Below are 8,641 nucleotides of genomic sequence, written 5' to 3'. Positions count from 1 at the left end.
GTTGGAAAAGGAACTTAGCCGTAGTTGGATGCTCGCATGACACCCGTGGGGGAAACCCAAAACGAAGTTAAGTCTCCTAGACCAACGCGTCCCATAGAACTCCTCTATCTAGTATGAAGAAATTATATCTTGAAATTCACGAATAATAGATATGAGTTTAGTTGTGAAGGGTTCTCACCCGTAGTTAGATGTTCGCATGACACCCGTAGGGGTAAGCCACAATGAAAGTGGGATACCTGGAACAACACATGGGTAAGTAAAAATTCATAATTGTTTTTTTCTTTTTATCCAGTATTTATCTTAAAAAGTGCATTTAACGCATTGCTGGTTTAGAAGAAACGAGAATGTTTTGAGAAACAAAAGGAGTTGGTGATAAAAGGCCTGCTGCATCTGAAACTAAACATTAGTCCTTTTAGAAAAGAGTCAATCTGAATTATATTTTCCAAACTCTTATCTCAAGCTTATGAATGAATATGATGAGAGGCGAACTTTGCACCCCTAAGACAAAGGAGATAACAAAGAATTATTTTGGAATGCTTGAGGACAAGCATTGTTTAAATTTGGGGGTGGTGATAACTTGTAGAAATACAAGTTATTTTTGCTCTTAAGTTGGAACAACTAAGATTTTTTATGATAAATTCTCCTCATTTTTAGTATAAACGCATGAAATTATTTAAACATTAGCAAACTCTTGCAAAAGAAGTTTTATTACTAAATATTGCGGCGCTAAAACATTGTACTACAGGATTTCAACACGAGGATTAATGCTAACGCATTAGAAAAGTGCCACAGGGAAAGCTCTAACACATGGGCCATGCGTCGGAGGGAGTTCAACGTAGAGAAGATTCATTGATCCAGGCTGATTGTGTCACCACTTATAAGGGTAGGCACCTACAACAGGCGGCATCTGAAAAGCTTCTGAGAGTCAGATGGCTGACCAGGGCATGGACTTTAATGCTGACCAGGATATGAACTTTAATGCTGCCCATTCACCAAGTGGACATGACCAACGCCTATAAATAGATGAAGTCCCTATAGCGTTCGCAACGAGAGAATTATTCAGTTCAGAAATTATTAAGATCCCTACTCTCTGTAATTAGTGTAGTCATAGTTTAAGCTGTGTTGTGGTGCCAAGACGATCAGAAGAGTTGAGAACCACCACCAACGCCGGTCAGAGAGCGGAGGAAGCCAAGCTTGAGAAAGACACTTCGTCCTCTTCCGATACAAGTGATTGTACACAACAGAATTAAGCCAAAGAGATACAAGAGATTGTACTCTGCGGCTTGACTCAGTTTCCTTCATCTCATTTATCACTTTCATTTCACTTGATTGAACATTGCTTTTGTAAAGACAATTTACTTCTTTATAAAATTCATATATTTGATCCATCACATTTTTGCCATTGTTTATTTCTTGTTCATGTTAAATGCTTTATACTTTATGCAAAATTTCATTTCAATGCTTAAGCCAACTTGATCACTTGGTAAAAGCATCTTTAATTTAGATTATTTGACAGAATAACTAAGCTGCATCAAGTAGGACGCCTAGTATAGCTAGAGATAACTTACTAGTGTTTATTGCATTCTGTGGTAGACTCATGCATCCTAAAGATAGGCTTTGTATGTTATTCACATTAAGAAATGTTGAGTAAAGTCTAACGCATGAACAAAAGATAAGCAAATCAGTCCATCTCATCTACATCACATTTTGGTTTGTGTACACTCATCTTAGATTGACACAAACCATTTACATTAAACTCCATTTTCGCATGATCCATCGCTCACCACTCAACTCTTTTATATCTCTTTGCACAGGCACAACACTTTAGTGTAAATAACACATCTCTCATTCATTTAGGAAAACCCCTATAATAGATACAACACAAGGTCTGCATTTGTTTAACTGAATCCCTGAGTTCGACCCTGGACTTGCCAGGAACCTAAATTAGATTTATACTTGGGTTTGGTTTAGGAAAACTTGAACGTCATTAATAGAAGTGTCGTGCATTCTGATTGCATATCTCTAACGCATCAACGCGTTTCAACTACTTAAACGCATCACAACATCAACGCACCATTTATACTTGGCACTTATTTTTCCAACTTATTTTATACAATACACTTCCTACTCGAATCACGATAGCAACGAATAGGTGTAAGTGATCTTTAGGTGAAAGAAAGATGTAGATAGAAAGGTGCAAACCTTTAAGGCTAGACTCGTAGCAAAGGGTTATACCCAGGTTGAGGGAGTTGACTATGAGGAAACTTTCTCACATGTTGTCATGCTTAAGTCTATCAGGATTCTCCTGTCCATAGCCACCTTTTATAATTATGAAATATGAAAAATGGACGTCAAGATTTCTTTTCTTAATGGTAATCTTGATGAAGCCATCTATATGACTCAACTAGAGGGGTTCATAGTTCTAGATCAAGAGCAAAGAGTTTGCAAGCGTAATAGGACCATTTATGGGCTGAAACAAACATCTAGATCATGGAACATCAGATTTGACACTGTTGTCAAGTTGTTTGGCTTTGATCAGAATGTTGATGAGCCTTGTGTTTACAAGAAAATCATCAACAGCTCAGTGGCTTTCCTGGTACTGTATGTGGATGATATCCTACTCATAGGGAATGATGTAGGGTATCTGACTGACACTAAAGAGTGGCTAGTTGCCCAGTTTCAAATGAAAGATTTTGGTGAGGCATAGTAAGTTCTCGGGATCCAGATTATTCGAGATCGCAAGAATAAACAAAATCTTGTCTCAAGCATCGTACATTGATCAAATGTTGATTAGGTACAGGATGAAGGATTCCAAGAGGGGTTTATTACCCTTCATGCATGGAATCGTTTTGTCTAAGGATCAATGTCCTAAGACACCTCAAGAGGTTGAGAAGATGAGATAGATTCCCTATGCTTCTGCTGTAGGAAGCTTGATGTATGCAATGTTGTGTACTAGACCCGACATTTTCTATGCAGTAGAGATTCTCAATTGGTATCTGTCCAATCTAGGATTTGATCATTAGATGACGGTCAAGATGATCCTCAAGTATCTTCGGAGAACGAGGGACTATATGCTTGTGTATGAAGATAAGGATCTGATCCTTACAAGATATACGGACTCTGACTTTCAGACCGATAGAAATTCTCGCAAATCGACATCGGGGTCAGTGTTTACTCTGAATGGAGGAGCTATAGTCTGGCAAAGTATCAAGCAAGGATGCATCGCGAACTCCACTATGGAAGTCGAATATGTAGCGGCTTGTGAAGGAGGCTGTTTGGCTGAGGAAGTTCCTTTCAGATTTAAAATTTGTTCCAAATATGGATTTGCCTATCACACTGTATTATGATAATAACGGGGCTGTGGTAAATTCGAAGGAGCCTCGGAGTCATCATCGGGGTAAGCACATAGAATGGAAATATCACCTAATCAGGGAGATTATGCATCACGGTGATGTGATAGTCACAAAGATCGCATCGGAGCACAACGTTGCTGATCCCTTTACAAAGGCCCTCACGGCTAAAATGTTCGAGGGTCACTTGGAGAGTCTGGGTCTGCGGGATATGCGGCATCTTGTCTAGGGCAAGTGGTATGTGATTAATGAATAAAATAAGTGTTATTTAATTCTAGCATTTACTCATATTCAATAAACAAAGCTCCTTGGTTATCTTATGTGAACTTAAGCATGTATATGTGATATATAAGTGCATCATGCCTTAAGTGATAACCTAAATAGGTCTGTAGTATAAGGATTAAGATGGGATACCTGATTCTTGTGACACTACGGATACGACCTGCTTTGTAGAGGATTGTAAGTGTTATAAACTACTACAGATGGTAGATCCTGACCATTCATGTGGAGACGTGCGAGGGGGGTGTCTTATATAAAGAGTTTGTATAAAACCTGAACCACGAGATGATTAGACTCTGTATATAACGACATTGATACTAGAGACTTGCATCTCACCTAAACGACCATAGGTGACACGACCTCAATCCTGAATGTTTTGTGAACTTCTGCCTTTTAGAGCGGTCCTTTGATTAGTATGGGTGAGAGTGGCCAGATTACCAACTTAACATGTCTACCTTTTTGGGGACTTGTCTGATCTGGGAGCTGGGAACTCAATTCACAAAATGGAATTTACTCCTTTCCCGAAGTAGAAACAAGTAGAAAGATTGCTCCCTTAAAGGTCGATTCAGGGGGCTTGAACATAGTGGCCACAACTTCTCTTTGGAAAAGAAGACTCAGTCATAGTAGGACTATGATTTATGTTCATTAGAGGGATCAGTGGTACTTAAGGAGACAGATGTAACTACAAGGACATAACAGTTATTGGCCCAGCTATACTTGCGAACGATTTGTGAAGGGTTGTTGCACTGTTGATTGGTTAAGATGGACACGTAATATATCTGTGGTAAGGAGAGTTCAGCTGTCGGTCTTTAGTGGATTGCCTGGTAGTTAACAGATGGTGGATCCCATGACTAAAAAGTTTAGTCAGTTATTCACGTACCGTTGGAGCTTCGAGCTACAGGTCCATAAGGTTCCCTTGGTAGCTCAATGGATTTAGTTGAGGATTAGTTCTAAGTGTTGATTTGAAATGTTCAAATTGACAAGAGGTATTTTGATTATATATGATATAATCGGTATGATGTATAAGATACATCTAGTGGAGGATTGATGTAAATGAAATTTACATTAAATACCATGGAATAGAAAAAGAACTATGGTTTATATGTTCCATGAGATGAAATATTAAAAACTATAGGTTTATAAATATAGTATGATAAGTTGGTTATCATTATATTTTATTTAATAATATTAATACTGGATAATTAATTCTTTTTCTTTAATAAACCAATTGAGTGGGTCATTATTGGATTTTCATGGTAACGTGAGTTAAAAGAAAATTTTTTTTTTTCCTTAATTTTAGTAAGGTTTTACAAACGTTTCAAAAATTGTTTTGAGCTTTCTCTCGACAAAAAAGAAACTCACGGCGCTTGTCAAGTTAAATACGAATTTAATAAGCAACAACGTGTTTTTCTAAATGATCATGTAGTGTTTTGTAGGCGAAAAATACCCGAGCTTAAATGATCGCATAGCTTTTGCTAGACGATCACTTAGCTTTAGCTAAATGATTGGGCATCGACCTATGCGATAGGTTCTTGTCATCTCCCACTTTGCCCGATTGTGTACATGATTATTTCTTTCCTTCTTTGTCTGCCTTATTCCAAGTTCCGAACAGAGCCCACCCTCTGGATTCTCATACCGAGAATACCAAGGTAACCTTCTTGGTGGTGTCATACTCAACTCGACACCGTCGAGATTCTATAAAAGGCCGTTCGTGCTGTTGGGGAGTTCGTGACCGAGGCGATCGTAGAGTTCTAGTGCACGGTGTTCGTGCTGCGGAGCGGTCATGTTGTTCGAGCGTTAGAGGTTGAAGTGTTTGAGCGTTGAGCAAGGAGAGTGGAGACGAGTCTACAAATATTCGTAGAGTTTTCTCCTTGTTCAATTGTAGTTGTTCATGTTGTAATTTCTTTATAAATTGTTTAACCACATGTTTTGTGTATGACTGTAATTTGTAATGTTCATTCATGATTGTAATTTGGAATGATCTATTTCCGCTACTTATGGAAATCTCGAGTTCGATTTCCTTCACCATGATGTGGTGGAGGATGTTGATAACGGGCAGAAATGCACGTTATTACAACGCAAAGATATAAAACAATGCAGGATTGCGAAGGTAAAAATATATAAAATCGTGTTCAAAAGCATTAAGTTTAGAACATTGCTATCGCATGCGTCCATCGCATTAAAGTGGCTAATTTACGTATTTTGTGCAGAAAAATGCGTTAGCGCAAGACAGAACTGCGATCCAAGGAATACAACGTTCGGGCACATTAAAAGATTGCAACCGCAAGGCTATGCAATCATATGCGTTCGTGAAGTTCTGCTCAAGAAGGTGGCCGCATAAAACTAGCACATCAAGGTGAAAGCTTAATAAATCACGATGGGACAGAAAGCTGATAACAGTCGAATCCGAATTTAGTTGACAAGTCGTTAACGACACACTGTAGCAAGTACACTCAACTTTTTGGTAACAATTAATCGGTGCATCAGACAGAGAATTAATGACATCCCATCAGTGCAATCATTTGAGAGAAAAATCTCTTCACCTTAAAGCTCTATAAATACCGAAGGCCACCTTCGTTAAAGAAGTTCGGTTCCATTTCAGCTGAGCCATATAGAGAGTTCACCATACAAAAGATAGTTAGCCTTTGTTCATAGGTTTTTTACACTTAGAAGGCAGAGGCGAGTGAAGAGAGAATATGCTGAAAGATCGTCCTGGTTAACTCGGAAGAGTGTCGGGAAGCGTTAAGAATAGAGAGAGAGCCGACTCTTTGCGGAAGCAAGAACATTCTTTTGGGTAGAGTAGAGAAAACTCAGTGTAAAAGCCTTGGGAAGCAAGACATTGCTTTCAGGCTCTCTATCCTTATTTTTCATTGTCATTCTGTATTCTGGCTTATTTATAAAATGGAATTTGCATCTCTACATCTGTTCACTCTCTCTATATTACACATGAGTAACTAAACTGTCGAATGGGTTGAGAAGCACTTAGCTAGCATAACCCGAGATCTTCACTTTATGGATCATCTTGTATTATGTATGCATCATTCGTCCTTTAGAGATGCTCGGGAGGGTGGTCTAAGGATAGAATCTAGGCTTGGAAAAGTCAGATTATAATCTAGGCTCAGGAGAGTCAGATTAGAACTGCATAATCAAGAGATAAAAACATACGAATAAGTTTTGTTTGCTATTAACGCATCGCATGCACCCTAGAGATAGGATATGATGGTATGCGATCACCTTGTATCTGTGTGCATCATTCATCATCGCATAGACAAGAAATAGAGACTTAGAAATAAGTCCTATAGACATCATCGCATACATCGCATGCGTCCTAAAACTAGGAACTATAACATTTGCATTGGAAGATGATTTGCTGTTGTTTGTGTGTAGCATGATTGCATAGCTTGAACGCAATCTCAGGAAGCGCTAGCTAAATACCTTCTCAACCCGTTCCCCCACATACTTATTGTAACTTTCGTTATCATTTACTCTTTTCTCAAATCCGCCACATAGAATCTATACATTAAACAAACATACCAACCAATGCATTATTTTATTCGTTACCGCAAAGAAATCTTAAATCATCGTCACATACTGTCTCGATAGTCCCTGTGTTCGACCCTGGGCTTACCAGGAAACTTAGTAGGGTTTATACTTGGATTTTGCTAAGAAAACTTGCATGCACAACGCATACACCACCATCGTATTATACACCATTATTTCATCGCATTAACCACGCATCAGATGTACATGATGAGGATGAGTTGAACCCACCTGATGTCCAACTTGCGGAATCCCTATAGAGAGCAATCTATGGATGAAGAGTGTCTTGAGTGTGCTGCCCGTAGGGAGGTTGCCAATCCCAATGATTCTATTTAATCATACATGCGTAGCATTGACAGCTCACTATCGAGGTTGGATGGCCGTATATTGAGTTTAGATAGTCGTGTATCCAAGATTGAGGAAAACATGACAGACATGAAAGGAAAATTGTCAGCCATCCTGTCACTATTGCAGTCTATGTGCAAGGTTTGCATTTACTATCATTTTATGTTTTTTTGTGTTCGTAAACTCATCATTTTAGTTTACTATTTAAAGGGTTCCACGGTGATTGAGGAGACGACAAGGTCACCTATCCCACATACAGGTGACGATGCCACGATGTCGCTCATCCCATCTCGGGATCCCGATACCACTGATGTGACTGCCTCTCATACTCCCATCCCTCTTGTAGAGCCTCAAAATACCACTACTACACCTACTCTCATCCCCTCTTTAGAGCCCGATACCACAACATCATCTACTGACATCCAACGTATAGAAGCCAACGTTCCATATACACAGTCTGATGTGCCTACCTCACCCATTGACATCCCACATCCAGAGGCCGACACGTCTGACTTACTCACCATGCAACATATAGAGGTTGACATGTCTGACATCCTAGAGGCCGACACTTCTAATATTGTTATGACCACGGAAGGAGTTAGCTTAGTGAGTAATTTATTGATCAGTAATCTTTGTTTTTATTTCATGATTTGAAATTATATTTTTTTTATATTTCTTGATGAGTAATTTTTTGTATCTGTTTATGTAGGAATCTTGAAGAACTACTCGTAAGAGGAAAGATGTTGATAAATATACACCTTCAGCTTAACTAAAGAAGAAAAGTGTGGATTATAGGGTACACCTTTCATTTGGAAAGGTTAAGTATCCTTTCTTTGGTGTGCCTACGTCACTATTCAGAGAGATTGTCGGGTACAACGTAACACATAACGTTCCACTTAATATCTTCACAGAAATGATGAGCTGGATCACAGATGAAAATACCGATAACGAGGTTCGAGAGAATTCTTTTAAGCCACTATCGAAGCAATTTTTCAAGGAATTTATTGAGCCAAGTTCGTGGGTTGAGTGTGATGTAAGTTTCCTAGTCTTGACTTCTTTACAATTGGATATCTTGTACTTTGACTGATATAGTAATTTTTTGTACAGACCATAAATACTTTATTTTA

This window comes from Benincasa hispida, chromosome 1 (genome assembly GCF_009727055.1).
Source record: "Benincasa hispida cultivar B227 chromosome 1, ASM972705v1, whole genome shotgun sequence".
Classification (NCBI taxonomy): Eukaryota; Viridiplantae; Streptophyta; class Magnoliopsida; order Cucurbitales; family Cucurbitaceae; genus Benincasa; species Benincasa hispida.
Note: the sequence above shows the minus strand (reverse complement) of the source record.